The following is a 16,133-nucleotide window of genomic DNA, read 5'->3' as shown; positions in this document are numbered from 1 at the left end:
AGAGTTCTCAAGGCCACATTCACATATATATTCAAAACTAGAGTTAGAGAGACGTCATTCGGCCGAAACTTACACAAGTAATTAAATAGGAAGTGGCCCCCCAAAACAGATCAACCAAGCAAAGCCACCCTTAAGAAAGTAACCAAGTAGGTAGTGACCCCCCAATGTAGATTAACCAAGCAGAGTCACCCCTGAGAAAATAACCAAATAGGTAGTGACCCCCCAATGCGGATTAACCAAGCAGAGTCACTCCTATAACTATTGGAAGGTGATCACCCAATGCGAATTAACCAAGCATGATCACCTTTAAATGTGTATGGCCATACCTAGGATATAAGAATCGCCCAACGCGGATTAACCAAGTGCAATCCACAAATAGTATGGTCCCCTAACGCGGATTAACCAAGCATGACCATCCAGGACCATTGCTACGTGGTGCAGACTTAGTGTCACCTAACCCCATGACACTAGGGTAATGGTCATTCACAATCCATCATTTTTATCATCCATCACATTTATATCCCAAAACACAATCCATCATTTTTATCAACCATCACATATACAATCTATCATTTTTATCAACCATCACATATATATCTCAAAACACAATCTATCATAGTTCAATTATCCAAGTCACCTAATGTTTCATAAGTAGATCGACGACAACTTACTAGCAACAATTATTTAGCATCGGAACTATTTTAAGAATCAATAGTGTAACCACAAAGTTTATTAGCATAAAAGATTTCAAAGCAATAACCATAACACATAGATTAGAATTACTCACCTAAGATCCACAACGCACTAAAACACGAGAGTCAAGACATCACGTTCTATCACCGCCTAACAAGGTACAAACCACATTTAGATTTCCTTCGACAATTCACATACTTAAAACTCTCATATATTTTCCACAACAACATTTAATGAGGAATCGAACTGTTATTCTAAAGTAAGGTCCATGATCTTATGTCACTTATTCCGTAATATCCAATCACTAGATTTTCACTTGTAAGTCCCTAAGGTCCTTAAACATTATCTACCATAGCATACTAAAATTGGTGTCAATTCAATGGTAAGATCATCAATCGCTAGAATAATCAAGTGGCGGAACTTATCGATAAAATATTCAACCAACAACATTTTTATAAATCGAATGTCACACACCTGAAAATTTGATTTTCTCCAAAAATTTTCAAATTTTACAAAAATAAAGATTCAATAAGTAGAGTAAACTTTATACCTGTGGCCGAGTCCAATTTGGCCAGGAAGGCCCTCAAATTGTCTTGCACCCAACGAAACCCTAAGGTGGGTGTCCTTAAATTCGGCTTCCTTGGTGTTCCAACGCCCCAACCACTAGTTGGGTCCTGTTCCTGGGTCCAAGGGAAGTTGATTAAGGGTGATGGTTAGTGGTGATACTCTCCGGAACGACAATTCGTCGTCGAGAACCCCCCGGGTTCTCCTATGGAGTTCTACCCGAATTAGACCTTAAAAACCATTGATTTTTTGGTAGAGAGGGAAGGGAGAAGATATTTAAGCAAGTTACAGGTGAAGGAGATAGGAGAATCAGCTGAGAATTGGAGGAACTTACCTAAAATGGCCAGTTTGAAAACGGTTTGGTGGTGCACACGGTTCACCAAATAGGGAAGAAGAAAAAGTGTCCCTTTTTTTTCCTTTAGTTCGCCTTTTCTAGCACCCCCCTAAAACCATCTGATTGATCCTTTCTTTTTCTTTATCTATTATTATTATTTTTTTTAAACTAACTTAACTTTTAATCCACATTCTATAGTTCACAACTTTAAACGTCAGCAACTATATCGTTATAATTCGGACTCGCAAACGGTTTTCGCATATGCGTTCGTGGGTTCGAGATCTATTTAAAAACACTAGTTGTAACTTCGAAATATCAACGAAAGATAAAGATTGAATATGAAATTTCCAACTCGATAACTAATCAATTACTAAACTTAAAATTAATGGAATTAAAATTAACTAATAAAGTTAACATAAGCGCGAAATACGAGTTTTAAAATACGAGATATGTAATAATTGGTGAAATTCCGGGGATGGAATTTCACATTAAATAACGGTATTTTTTTCAATTTTATTATATAATAATGTTATATATTCAAGTGAAACTTTAAAGTTAGAGTTTTTGAAGTTTTTTTTTCTTGTTTGGTTGTCTAAGATCAAATTGCTTTTGATTATTTAGTGAAAGTTGTGTTTATAGCTCTTTTTATTTATTATTAGTGACATTTTTTAATTTGCAATCAGTGAGTGCTAAACTTTGTTTTGATTTAAGTGATTACTTTCCAACGTCAATACATTATCCTACCTTAAAAAAAAACAACTATCTTAATAAGGGCCCTTTTATTAATTTCGCACATGACCTCTAAAATCTCAGAAACGGCCATGCTCTCACTACTGGTAGAAATCATGGGCAACCAGTGAATTTGATTTTTACCCAAGCTAAATAGATAGTCATCATCTTTTCATTCAACAGTCAATGATTTTGTTATCAAAGAAATAAGAGAGTTTTAACGAAAAGTCTGCGGTACTGTTTACTTTAACAAAAAATCTATTTTTACACTAAAAATTCAAACCTGATACCATTCACTTTATCCTTTATTTTATATTTATTGTTAAAACTCAAAATTTTCATATCCTTTTCATTAGTTTTCCTAAGAAATAAAACATAACATTATAGGTGTCTTAAATGTATTTATGTTGATATCTTTATTTTACGAAGAAAGCAAATTTCAAAAAGTATACTTGATCTCCTAACAAAAAATATAAAATAAATTATATTTTACCACCTCAATTTTAGGCGGCATAACAATCTCATATCTCATATTTTTAACATTATCAAATTACACATTCCTGGTAATGTCAGACCTTCGTCGTCAACTTCTCTATTAATTATTCCGTTAAACGTTGAGTTGGAGTGAAGCAGAAAAACCTACAAGCCCTTTGGAACTGGGGGTTGTACGGACGACATAGACGAGAAGGCCTGAGCTCACGGCGTCGCTCACTCGTGCCTTGAGATTTCAAAATTGTGGAAATAGAGAAAACGAGATGGATCAGGATCTGCAGGTACACCAGTCGATGGGAGATCAGAATTGGGACGGCTGGTTGTGCGGGCTTCATCTTAATTTCCTAGATGAACTGGGCGTGTGCAGGTTGTTCAAACTGCTGTTCATATTGGGATGGAAATGGTGATGTCGCTCAGCAAAGGAAAAAAGAGGAATGGTGATGTCGCTGCAGAAATGGCCGGGCTCCCCTCTACACCTCCAGATTTGGGGCTCACCATTTCTAAGTCTCTAAGGGCACGTTTGTTTGGCCGGCTTAAGTTTCACTGGACTGGACTACTAAGCTAGAATCAGTAGTCCTGTGTTTGGTGTAAATTGGGATTGTGTTTAATGGGATTAAGCCGGACTCGTGCTGACTAAATCCTTCGCTAGGTGGGCTTAGCGAGAGCCACCAAAAACGAGGGGATTTGTAGTCCCGCTTCTGTTCTTCTCTTCACCTCATGTTGCTTCGCTTCACCCCAGGCTTGAACGACAACTTGCGGTCCCTTTCTCTGACTCTCTCTCTCTCCTCCTCCCTCTTCTTCATCTCAGAAGATCTCCAAATCTGCAATTTTGGGTTTGACGGAAACGAATCCAAGAAATCCAAGCCATCGCCTTCTCTCACTTCCCCGACTCCACAAACCCCGACTCGTTGCCGGACAGCTTGCCAGGCATTGTTGCAGGCTGGTTCCGCCGCTCCACAGGCTTGCGGCTCCGATTGAATCCACGGACTTGGAAAGCTCTCTCCAGTTGTAATCTTGCACCGAACAAAAACCTAAAAAACCAAGCTCGATTCTTCGTTTTGTAGAAAAAAAATTTGGCAATTAATCGGAAAAAAAGAGGGCAGGAATGAGAGAGTGGGACGGAGAGAACGAGGGAGATAAAGAGGGAGAAAAGGATGAGGCTTCCACAGAGAGAGGGAGAGTTTTATTAGAATAAAAAAGGTAGAATTAATTAATATAATATTATTAGATATGAATTAAAAAATATAATATTGTAGTTTGCTATTATCCTTCTTTTTAGTCCGACACTGCACCAAACGCTTCACTAAGTTAGTCCAGCTTAGTCTAGTCTAAGCCAGTCCAGCTTAGTCCCTGAAGCTAGTCCAATCTGAGATAGTCCGGTGCAACAAACGCACCCTAATTTCCTACCTACTATTCACAGGTCTCCACCATTTCTTAAGTTTAGGGTTTTTATTTTTTAATTTATTTGGATTTTAAATTTGATGATATTTATGTCTACTTAAATGAGATTTTGTATATATTTGAATTTTTTATTATGAAAACTAAGGGTCAGTTTGGTATCTTATTTGAAAATTTTATTATTTCTCAAAACATTTTTTAAGAATAATTCTTGAAAACAATTTCCTTTAAGATTAAAAAAAATAATTGGTTTGCGATTTAAAAATTTTAAATCTTATGACTTAAACTAGACAATAAGATCTAAAAAGAGGGGGGGTCACAAGAGAGGGAGAAAGAGGAGAGAGGATGAAAGAAAATAAAATATAATTGAAGGAAAGAGAAAGAAGGGAGAGGATCAGATGAGATAGAGAAGAAGAAGAGTAAGAGAAAAAATCAAGAAAATGAAGATAGCAGATTAGAAGAGAGACGAAAAAGGTAAAAAAAAAAGAAAGAGAAAGAAGAAAAGAGAGAGATAAATTTGGAGTGGAAAGGGAGGAGGGAGAGAAAAGAAATGAGTGAGTTTTAAATTTAAAAATTTTAAAAACTTACTTTTTATGTTTTTAGAGAATAAACTATATTTTTGAGTTAGTCTTGAATTCAGTTTTTTAAAATAGTCTTACCAAACAAAATTTTAAGGCCTAAAACTTAAAAATTATTTTTGAATTTAAAAAGTTGAATCTAAGTATTAACCTAGAATATTATGATATACTAATGTTATAGAACAATAGCAGAAAGAAAGATGAAGAGAGGAAGACGAAACGAAAGCTCTGTATATTCACAAACCCATATGAAATGCAATACAATCCCAAATGACAGTTACAACAGCTATTTATAATAGCTAACCTTTCAATACAGAATGACTCAATTACCCTTTCTAACAACTTTCTTCTAACTAACTCAAACCAATTGATTAACCAATATAGTTACATGAATCAGTTACATGAATCAGTTATGACTATATGGTTATTACTCCCCCCTCAAACTGAGCTGAGCTACCGAAGTGAAGTTTGTTGCAGAACCAACTCCCAAGCCAAGAGTTCTGCAATGTTTTTGAAATATTGGCCTATGTAACCCCTTGGTGAATACATCAGCTACCTGATCCTCTGTCGGAATATAGTGAACCATAAGATCTCATTTCTGGACCTTCTCACGCACAAAGTGATAATCGGTGTCAAGGTATTTGATCTTGGAGTGAAAAACTGGATTGGAGCTTAGAGCCAATGCCGAGAGGTTATCACAGTACAAGGATGGTGGGACTGATATGGTTTGATGAATATCCTTAAAGACAGAGCGGATCCAAAACACATCAGTCGCACAGTGTGCTAATGCCTTGTACTCTGCCTCTGTAGAGCTTCGAGAAACTGTGGACTGCTTTTTAGACTGCCAAGAAATTGGATTTGTCCCAAGATACACAACAAACCCTGTAATGGATCTTCTGGTGTTGATATCTGCTGCCCAATCTGAGTCAGAATAAGCAGTTATATTGAAGTCCTTGCTTTTTGTATACTGTAAGCCATAGCCAATAGTGCCTTGTATATATCGCAAGATTCGTTTGACCAGAAACATATGTAAATCAGTTGGTTGTGCCATGAATTGACAAACCATGTTCACCGAATGGGCTATATCGGGTCGAGTAAAAGTGAAGTATTGAAGAGCCCCAACTATACTTCTATAGTGACTCGGATCTGATAACATTGTTCCTTCACCAGCAAGAATTTGAGTATGAGGCTTAGATGGTGTGGAAGTAAACTTGCAGGTCTCCATGCCTGCCTTTTTTAACACATCTTTAGCATATTTAGTCTGAGAGATAAACAAGGAACCATCATTTCGATACTGTATATGCAGCCCCAAAAAGTAGGTTAACTGCCCCATATCTTTGAGATCAAACACACTAGCAAGATCATCAATTACAGACTGTAGTTTAACTGAGTTTGAACCAGTGAGAATTATGTCATCAACATACAACAATAAAAGGATTATGTCTCCACCATCAAGTTTGACAAATAGACCACTATCTGAAAGAGAGGATTGAAATCCAATAGCAGGAAGAAAGCTAGTAAATTTGGAATTCCAAGCTCGAGGAGCCTGTTTTAACCCATAAAGGGATTTAACCAATTTGCAGACATGATCAGGATATGTAGCATCCATAAACCCCTGTGGTTGTTTCATATAAACTTCTTCTTCCAAGTCTCCATGAAGAAAAGCGTTTTTGATATCAAGTTGCCGTAATTGCCAACTGAACTGAGCTGCTAAGGCTAAGATAAGTCGTACAGTGGTATGTCTAACCACTGGACTGAATGTCTCTGAGTAATCTAAGCTGTGCTCCTGAGAGTACCCATGTGCCACCAACCGGGCTTTGAACCTAGATATGCTACCATCGGGATTTTTCTTGACCTTATACACCCACTTACTTCCAATAATAGACCGATGGGATGGATGTGGAACAAGGATCCAAGTGCCTTGAGTTTTCAGTGCATTAAATTCCTCTTGCATGTCAAGTTGCCATTCGGGCTTCAATGATGCAGCTTTAAAATTTCGAGGTTCTTCCCCATCCGTGATGTCAGCAAGAAATGAAAAACCTCCAGACAAAGTAGTACGGAAGTTGGTAGAAAAATCAGCAGAGAATAATTCATCAAGATGTAAGGAATGCAACTGAGGTAGAGAAGCAAGACATCCCACATAACTCTTCTTAACAATGGTACCAGTTTTTAACCTGGTTTGGATACAATTCTGATTGACATCTGTGATGACTGAATTATTAGGATATGAAGAAGAGGTAAAAGGAAGAACTACCTGGAGTTGTGCAGGATCAATGGCAGGAAGCAAATGAGTAGTGATCGGTGAAGAGGAATGAGCAGAAGGTGTTCCAGACCCCTGATTTTCTAATTCTGTTGAGACATGATCTTCTGATGTAGTAGTATGTGGAGAAAGTATTTATGTGCCTGATTGAGATAAAGAGTTCTGTGAGTCTGCAGAATCCGTAGGTCTCCTTGCATGTGACACTGGTATAGAAACAATAACAGGTACATCCCTTGGTTGTGCATGTTCCTCATGTCTATCCACCCGTGCAGGGCTTGTGTGTTGAACCATTTTCGCAGGAGATAAAGACTCATCAAAACAGACATGTCTAGAAATAATAAACTTCTTGGTCTGTAAGTTATAACAAATCACTCCTTTGTACCCCTGTGAATAGCCCAAGAATGCACACATCACTGAGCGTGGTTGTAACTTATTAATGTTGTAGGGTCTCAGCCATGGAAATACAGCAGAGCCAAAAATCTTAAGATATTGTATATCAGGTACCTTCTTGTACAAAGACAAGTATGGAGAACTGAAAGACAAACTTTTGCAAGGCATGTTATTGATTAACAGAACTGAATGTGCACAAGCAAAGTACCATAACTCAGAAGTTAAACCAGAAGCACTAAGAAGAGTGATTGCCGTTTCCAAAATATGTCGATGTTTCCTTTCTGCCACTCCGTTCTGTTGAGGAGTATAAGGGCAAGATATGAGCTGCAAGATACCCTTGTCAACTAGAAAGGAAGTAAAACTCTTGCTTGTATATTCCCCTCCCCCATCTGTTTGCAATGACTTGATTGATGTACCAAATTGATTAAGAATAAACTTGTAGAACTGAACAAAGATGGCAAACACATCAGATTTATTGCTCATGGGAAATATCCAAACAAATCTTGTATATTCATAAACAAATGTTACATAATACCTATATCCCTCTATGGATTTTACAGGTGATGGACCCCAGACATTAGTATGTACTTTCTGAAAAGGAAAGGTACACCTATCAGTTCTAACCGGAAATGGAATCCTAGACATCTTGCCTTGAATACAAGAAATACAAGTACTATGATTATCATCTGTTTGTACTGAAATATTTGACTGTTTCAACATTGTAGTCATTACATCATGAGCTGGATGTCCTAATCTCTGATGCCAGATAGTATTCTTCACTGCTTTGCCCAAATAAGCTGCTGGATACTTTGTTATGAACTGAGAACCCTTTGCACTTGTAACCACAGGGATCTGGAACAATTCCTCAGGCCTACTCTTTCCGTGGTACACTATCTCCTTTGTCTTCTTGTCCTGCACAAAGAATTCAGAATCATCACAGATAAACCAACTTTTGTTATCTGCACATAACTGTTTCACAGAGAGTAAACTCCTAGCAATATTAGGCACATGTAAAACTTTATTAAGAATCAGGGAACGTTTAGGAGTGTGAAGCATAGTTGAACCAATATTCTTAATTGGTAGACCTGTACCATTCCCAATTGTTATCTTCTCAGATCCCTCAAAAGGTATTACTTGAGAGAGAGCACTGATATCAGAAGTGATATGATGTGACGCACCAGAATCAACAATCCAAGCATCGGGAGGAAGAAATTGAGAAGTCTGTTGTGCATTCATTGCAGACAATGATGGAGGTGGAGGTTGTCCTTGATAAGCATAGTTTCCCCTTTGATAGCAATCCAAGGCTGAGTGACCCCTCTTCCCACATATTTGACATTCGACGACAAAACCCGTAGTTGGGACATTTGAATTCCTGTGAAAGCAATTTACTGCAGTGTGTCCTCGTTTGTTGCAAATCTGACACTCAATCAGCACTGTAGTTCTAGTATCAACCATACCTGACCAATGATTATTTCCATTCCCAGATTGTCTTGAACCCCCTGAATTGCCAGAACTATATCCCCTTCATCTGAAGCCATTGTTATTTCTGTAATTGTTACCACCTCTATAGTTATTGTGACCTCTATAGTTATTCCCAAAAGATCCAGACTGTGCATTCAAAGACTGTGGTCTAGATGCATTTTGACCACTGTAATTTGCAGAAAAACCGTAACCAACTGAGTCATTTGGAAACTGAGGTGGAGGTTGAGAATAATATGATTATTGAACTGGAGGTGATGGTAAGGACGGTTGTGAAGCATAATGTACAGCAGTGAGAGTACCAGTGCCAGCAGTGATAGCTGGAATATGTTCATGACTGTGAGAATTGGAAGATGAAGCAGAAGAACCAGAACCAGTATTGGAACCAGAACTTGACCCTTGAACGTAGAGTGCTGACAGTGTATTCAGTTCACCTTCAATTTCCCTTTCAGTACCAAGTAACAGTGCTCTAAACTCCTTCAACGTGAGTGTAGATTCCCTGGCCAATATAACAGTACGAATAACACCATACTCCCTAGGTAATCCAGCAAGACCAGCAATCATAACATCATTATCTGAGATAGATTCACCTGCAGCACTAAGTTGCTCTCTAATATGTTTAAGCCTCAACATATATTTATCAACCGTATCGGACCCTTTTTGAATTGTGTGTAATTCAGTTTTCAAATGATTGATTCTGGATTTAGACACAGTGGCATATCGATCAACCAGATTATTCCAAGCTTCATACGCCGTTCGACACCCAATCACATACTCCATAGCCTCATCAGTAAGAGTAGCAAGCAAGAGGCTTAACAAAGCCATATCAGTTGTTTCCCATTCAGTATACGCCCCTGTGATCTCCCTTGTGACCCCGTTATTTGAATCAACAACAAACTTTGATGGACAAGGAGTTGTACCATCAAAATGACCAAACAACTTATATTCTCTTAACACCGACTGAAACTGAAAAGCCCACTTGGCAAAATTATCATCCCTAAGCTTGATAGTAAGCATTCCTAAAACACCTTCAACTTTAAACGAAGACGCAGCAATGAGAGACAAATGAACACTGCCACAGATCAACACCAACTAACCAGAGAGATTAACACCTTGGACAACACAAGAAAGATTGACACTTTCTTGCAAACAGATCTTGAATCAAACAAATACGAACAACCTTCTTGAAACTGATATACCAGAATAGCACTATCAACCCGTCAATTAACTAACGCACAAACACTATATCAGAATTCATTCACCAATTCACCAATGCAGGAGAAATCATAACAGAATCCCCAAATCACAAGAATCATGACAGAATCTCAAACTCCATTAAAAACACAACTACTATATCAGAATTCATTCATCAACCCAGGAGAAAACATAACAGAATCCCCAATTCACAAGAATCATAACAGACTCTGAAACTCCATTATTATCCAGAAACAAAATCAACATTCAAGACACAAACCCAGATGAAGAAACATGAACGATATCACCTGAAAGGAATCAATTCTTCAAACACAACGCCAATCCTTCGAACACCAGTGGAAACGTCAGTAGCCCAAACAACCAAAGAACCCAGTGAAAGAAATCCTTGGGGGAACCACCAAGAAAATGAACCAGAGTAGCGGAAGAAACCCTAGGATCAAAAACGGCAGCGAACCTTCTCCGGCGATGATACCATATTAACCTAGAATATTATGACATACTAATGTTATAGAACAATAGCAGAGAGAAAGATGAAGAGATGAAGAAAGCTCTGTATATTCACAAACCCATATGAAATGCAATACAATCCCAAAAGACAGTTACAACAACTATTTATAATAGCTAACCTTTCAATACAGAATGACTCAATTACCCTTTCTAACAACTTTCTTCTAACTAACTCAAACCAATTGATTAACCAATATAGTTAAATGAATCAGTTACATGAATCAGTTATGACTATATGGTTATTACTAAGTAGTGTACCAAACAAATCCTAACATTTTTGAAATTAAAAATTAATTTTTTCCTTTGATAAATACTCAGAACAAAGAGGCGAACAGGAATTGATGCATATGGCGCCAGACATCTTCATATTTTCCTATAATTTTTTATTTTTTTAATATTATTTTTTTATATTCTAGTTAATGTTTATATTAGTTTGTTATCCGCTCCACGTGGCTCAAATTTGGCCTACACATTAGCAGGGAGTGGGCTCCATGCCTGTCACATCTGCATTTAACAAAAAAATTAATAGAAAAGTTGATGGATGTCTGACATTGTAATATATTTGTAAATTAATGCATGACATTGTAATGTTTAAAAGATACGGTATGAAATTGTTAATCGACCCAAAATTAAGATGGTAAAATATAACCCAAAAATATATATACTTGATCTGGAACTTTTGCCGAAAACTTGACGAATCGGCCGGTTTCATTCGTCATATAATCTGTCAATGCATGATTTTAATCGGTTTTGTAATCGAATCAGTCGAATTGATACCAATTCTAAATTTTTGAACCGTGAATTAACTGAACCAAGACAAACGTTACAAAATGTACCAACTACCTCAATGGTGTACTTTGACAGTGGTTCCAAACCAATAAACCAATTGCCTCTCTTGTCAAATAGTAGTATAATATATAATAGTATAATATAATATTTGATAGCTTTTTGTGCTGTCAAATTCAATTGCATCGTTTAAAGGCTAGCCACAAAAAACCAACATTTCCCTTCTTTTTTTCCCTTAGCAACAAAACACCTTTTTTAGGGCTGATTTGATATTGATGTGTTTAAAAAAAAATGCTTTTGCCTTACTGTGAGAATAAGCAGCTATGAAATAAAGTAGCAGAGTGTTTAGTAAATTTTTTTGTAAAAGTGCTTTTGAAAAAAAAAAAGCAATATATAATGTTTGATAAACTTTTATGTAAAACATATGTGAAAAAAAAAACTGGTTTTTCAAAGCTGGGTTTTGCAGCTTTGTGTTTTTGGTTTTTTTTTCACCCAAAACTATGAAAAAAAAACTAAAGCTGAGTGTTTACTAGCCACTTTTTTCAAAATCACCTCAGTACCAAACCAGGGCTCAATCTCCTATCCCTTTGTGAAACTAGAAATCACCACCACCTCAATTGACCACCATTGCGGATGCAAATTTAGTGAAAAAACTCATTTAACGAAATTCCACCTACAAGTGAACAAACACACGTTAGCCTAATTGACGAAAATCCTGAAGAAAAAACAAAAAAGAGGGAAGGGGTGGGTCTACCAAAATGCATTTGATGCCTAATACAGAAAAGTAGTAGTGAAAAAAAAAAAATACTTGAGAGAGCTTTGAGTAGTAAGTGGTGATTATGGTTTCATTTGATTGACTTGGTTATTTGTAGGGAAGAAACCTTAGCAGACAACTAAGAGGGGAGGCTACAGAGCATACTAGGCAATCTTTGATGACGTAGACTAATCTCTGCAGTCATGCCAGCTAATAGTTCTAAAAGCCTTTGTTGGTAAGAACGCAGGTGCACCAGACACTCAAGGAAAAACTTTGAGAGCCGGTGCCCTGTCACCATTAGATCGGGTATGGCCCAATGACAGGACGTATTATAGATGGCCAGAAGATCCCTAATATGTGTCATGGATGACCTAGAGAGCCCATGGTCCGTTAGTAGCATAAAAGGTTAATTACCTTAGAGTATACTTCATCTTATTCCCTTATTGGGGTAATTTTGTGGTCTACTCATGATGTTAAGAGTAAAACTGTCATATTGAACATATAATCCACTTGTCATTTGCCTATTATGGTTAATTTATGTCTCCACAAATGCTCTATATATGCTTATGTTTAAGTGGGAAACAAAATTAAATCTTTGAATAGGCTTCCCAAATGAATAGGATTTTTCTTCCAGGACAAGGTAGATTTTCTAGTCATGAAAGAAAAATGTGTCCTTTTCTTTTCCCATAAGGATTTAGTGTAAATAGCAGACAACCCTTGCTTGAATTCTCACAAATTCCTTATTTTTGAAATCCAAGATTTGTGTAGTGAATTCTTGAAGAAAAATCCCCAATTATGAATTTCCTTATTCTTTTTTTTTTTATGTAGCTGGACTGAAGGCTGAGCCCAATTGGTCTTATCGATACTTGTTGTTGCGCGCTGGTGGAGCCAACTCGTGCTAAAGCCGTGAAGGTAGCTCGGTGCGGGTTGGACAAGCCTAGTTAAGCCAGTTCTGGCTGTAGATTTCTTTTTTTCTTTTTTTTTTTAATTTCATCGTTCTTCCTAACTCAATCCATCTCTAGCATTGCTATCAATAGAATCAATATTGGATTAAATTAAGGTCTTGTAGGTAGTATTCTAAAATTTCTTCGTTTATTTGGCAAGTAGAGTGCAATGTCGTCTTCAAAGAAGTTTAAGTTCTATTGTACAAGCAGGAGGAAACCTGCTTGTTAGAGGGAAATTTGCACATGCTTTCTTGACTTGGTTAGAAAACAACAATGCAAATTTCCCTACGAACGTTGGCGTGGAGTTTGTAGAGGATTACATCTGAAATTGGTACCAGGTAGAATAACCTGCAATTTAAAATCTATATACGTGCTTGTTTGACAAGTTTGCAACACTCATCAACTAAGATCAGATATGTTATGTGAAATCCCGTTCCTGGATTTCACTATTGTAATCTACATATTTTGTATTTGCGGGATTTTATAGTATTTTCATGAAGTTAAATTAATTTTAGATTTTAATTACTTAATTACAAAGTTTGAATTTTTGAAAATAGTTATTAAATTCGTAGACCTTCGAGGGTGACTTTTGATGTTCCTTAATTGGGCTTGACCCCACGAGTGTTTAGGCAAAGGCTGTATGTGAATCGGGACGAGAAAGGAACGTTACAAACGTTTTAGAAGTTTCTTTAAGAAAAAAAGAAGAAGATAGAAGCTGCCTGATGGCAGCGAGGGAGAGGGAAATGAGAGTTTTTGGAGGGAGGAAATGAGGGGCTTGGCAAATGGGGAGAGGAGAGAGGAATGAGGGTGACTAATCAGGAAGGAGAACAGGGAGGGAAAAGAGGTAGTGGAGATGCACGGGATCATGGATCCCTTACCCATTTCTAGTAACCCGACCTGACGGAACAGCGGAACCCATTGGGTTCCCGGTCAAATTCCTGCGACTTTCCTACAAGTTTCACCGAGCCACCACCTGGGAACTTTTGACCGGCCTTCACTCTCCATTTTGCACCAAAGATCAACGGGGTTTTGGCCCCGTGTGACGAAGAACGAACTGTGGGTTTTGGAGACACCACGACGGCAATTCGCCACTCCGGCAACCTCACCCTTGATTACCACCACCAATAGACTCCTCCCATTCCTAGGATCAAAGCCTAACCAATGGTGGAGGTGTCGGAGCGAGTATGGAGGTCGAATTAAAGCACACCATTTTCTAGGGTTCCGACGGGTTCGAGGGAAATTGGGGCCTTTTCCGGCCAAATTGGACTTGGCCATATGTATAAAACTTGCTCTACTCATTGAGATCTTCATTTCTATAAATTTTGGTGAATTTTGGAAATAGTTGGTTTTTCCTGTGAACCGGGCTGGCCGGTAGCCACGTGCGGCGGCGCGTGTGGCGGCACAAGGCCAATGGACCGATGCTGTCTTTTTTAGTTGAATTGAATGTTTTAATTTCAAAATTGATAACCGCTTGATATAGTTCGATAGTTTGAACCTAGTATAGTGAAGTACATTACTTGATCATTTTATGATTCGATTATCCAACCGTTGGATCATCATCAAAATTTAATACGTTATAGTATGTAATATTTGAGGATATTAGAAACTGACAAATCGGGAATCCGACAAAAGGATCTTCCCGAATTTGATTTGTAAGTTTGTAAAATAAAATATCGACTGCCACTAGAATTGGTGATTGGCGGAGATCCGACCGTTGGATCACGATGAAATTTTAGTATGTTGTTTTAGAAGCATAATGTGAACGTTAGAAAGCTACGGATCTGAAATCCAAAGTGCAGATCTTCCGGATCGAATTATGTAGAATTGTGGACCCTACCTTTGATCGAGAACTGACTTTTGGTTAACATATCTCGAAATGTTCTAAATACTAAAATTAGTACTATGGGAGACTAAGTGAAGTCTAGTGGCCTACATTGGTTAGAGAATGGCTTGAATATATGTGATATGATTATTTCCTTAATTTCTTATATTAATATCATTTATGAATATGACTTGGTATTATAAATGTGATTTATATTGAAATGTGATTTTTGTATATTTAGCCTAGACTTATGTTTATTGATCATGATTTTGCTTGTCTACTAATGATGATTGGGATATATATGTGTTTAATTTTCTTTTTAGTAAGGTGAATATTAAGTAGGATAAATGTTATGACTATGTGATCTTAGAATCCTATTAGAAGTATTATGTAGAACTTTTTATGCCTGTATGACAAGATAATTAGTAGTCATGAGAAGTTGATAGAGCATGTGCCTATATTGTAAATCATAGGGGTTGAGGTAAGGGTAGATTGTGTGTTGAATTGACTGCACCATGTAGCAGAGGTACATGGATGGTCCTCTTGGTATATCCGCGATGAGGGACCATACGTATTTCAGGGGTGATCATGCTTGGTATATCCACGATAGGTGATCACCACCTGCACGATTAGACTATGCTTATGGTTCTGCTTGGTATATCCGTGATGGGGGACCATACGCATTCTAGGAGTGATCATGCTTGGTATATCCGCGATGGGTGATCACTACCTAGAGCTACAGAATATAGTCTTGCTTGGTATATCCGTGATAGGTGACTGTTAGGGGTGATCATGCTTGGTATATCCGCGATGGGTGATCACTGTCTATGTTATTAGATTATGCATATGGTTCTGCTTGGTATATCCACGATGGGGGACCATATGTATTTAGGGGTGATCATGCTTGGTATATCCGCAATGGGTGATCACTGCATGTACAATGAGATTATGCCTATGGTTCTGCTTGGTATATCTGCAATGAAAGACCATACATATTTTAGAGATGATGATGATTAGTTGTACTTGGTACATTTCAATAGGCGATCATAATTTACTTTAGATTCCGTTAAGTGGCCTGGAATCGTATCTTAGGTTGGATTCCGTTGAGTGGTCCGGAATCCCTACTCTTGCTCATTTCCCTAAGTTAGACTAGAACCTTGGATTCGAGTGAATGAGAATTAACCACAA

This window comes from Malus domestica, chromosome 12 (assembly GCF_042453785.1).
Source record: "Malus domestica chromosome 12, GDT2T_hap1".
Classification (NCBI taxonomy): Eukaryota; Viridiplantae; Streptophyta; class Magnoliopsida; order Rosales; family Rosaceae; genus Malus; species Malus domestica.
This window is presented reverse-complemented; position numbering follows the sequence as displayed.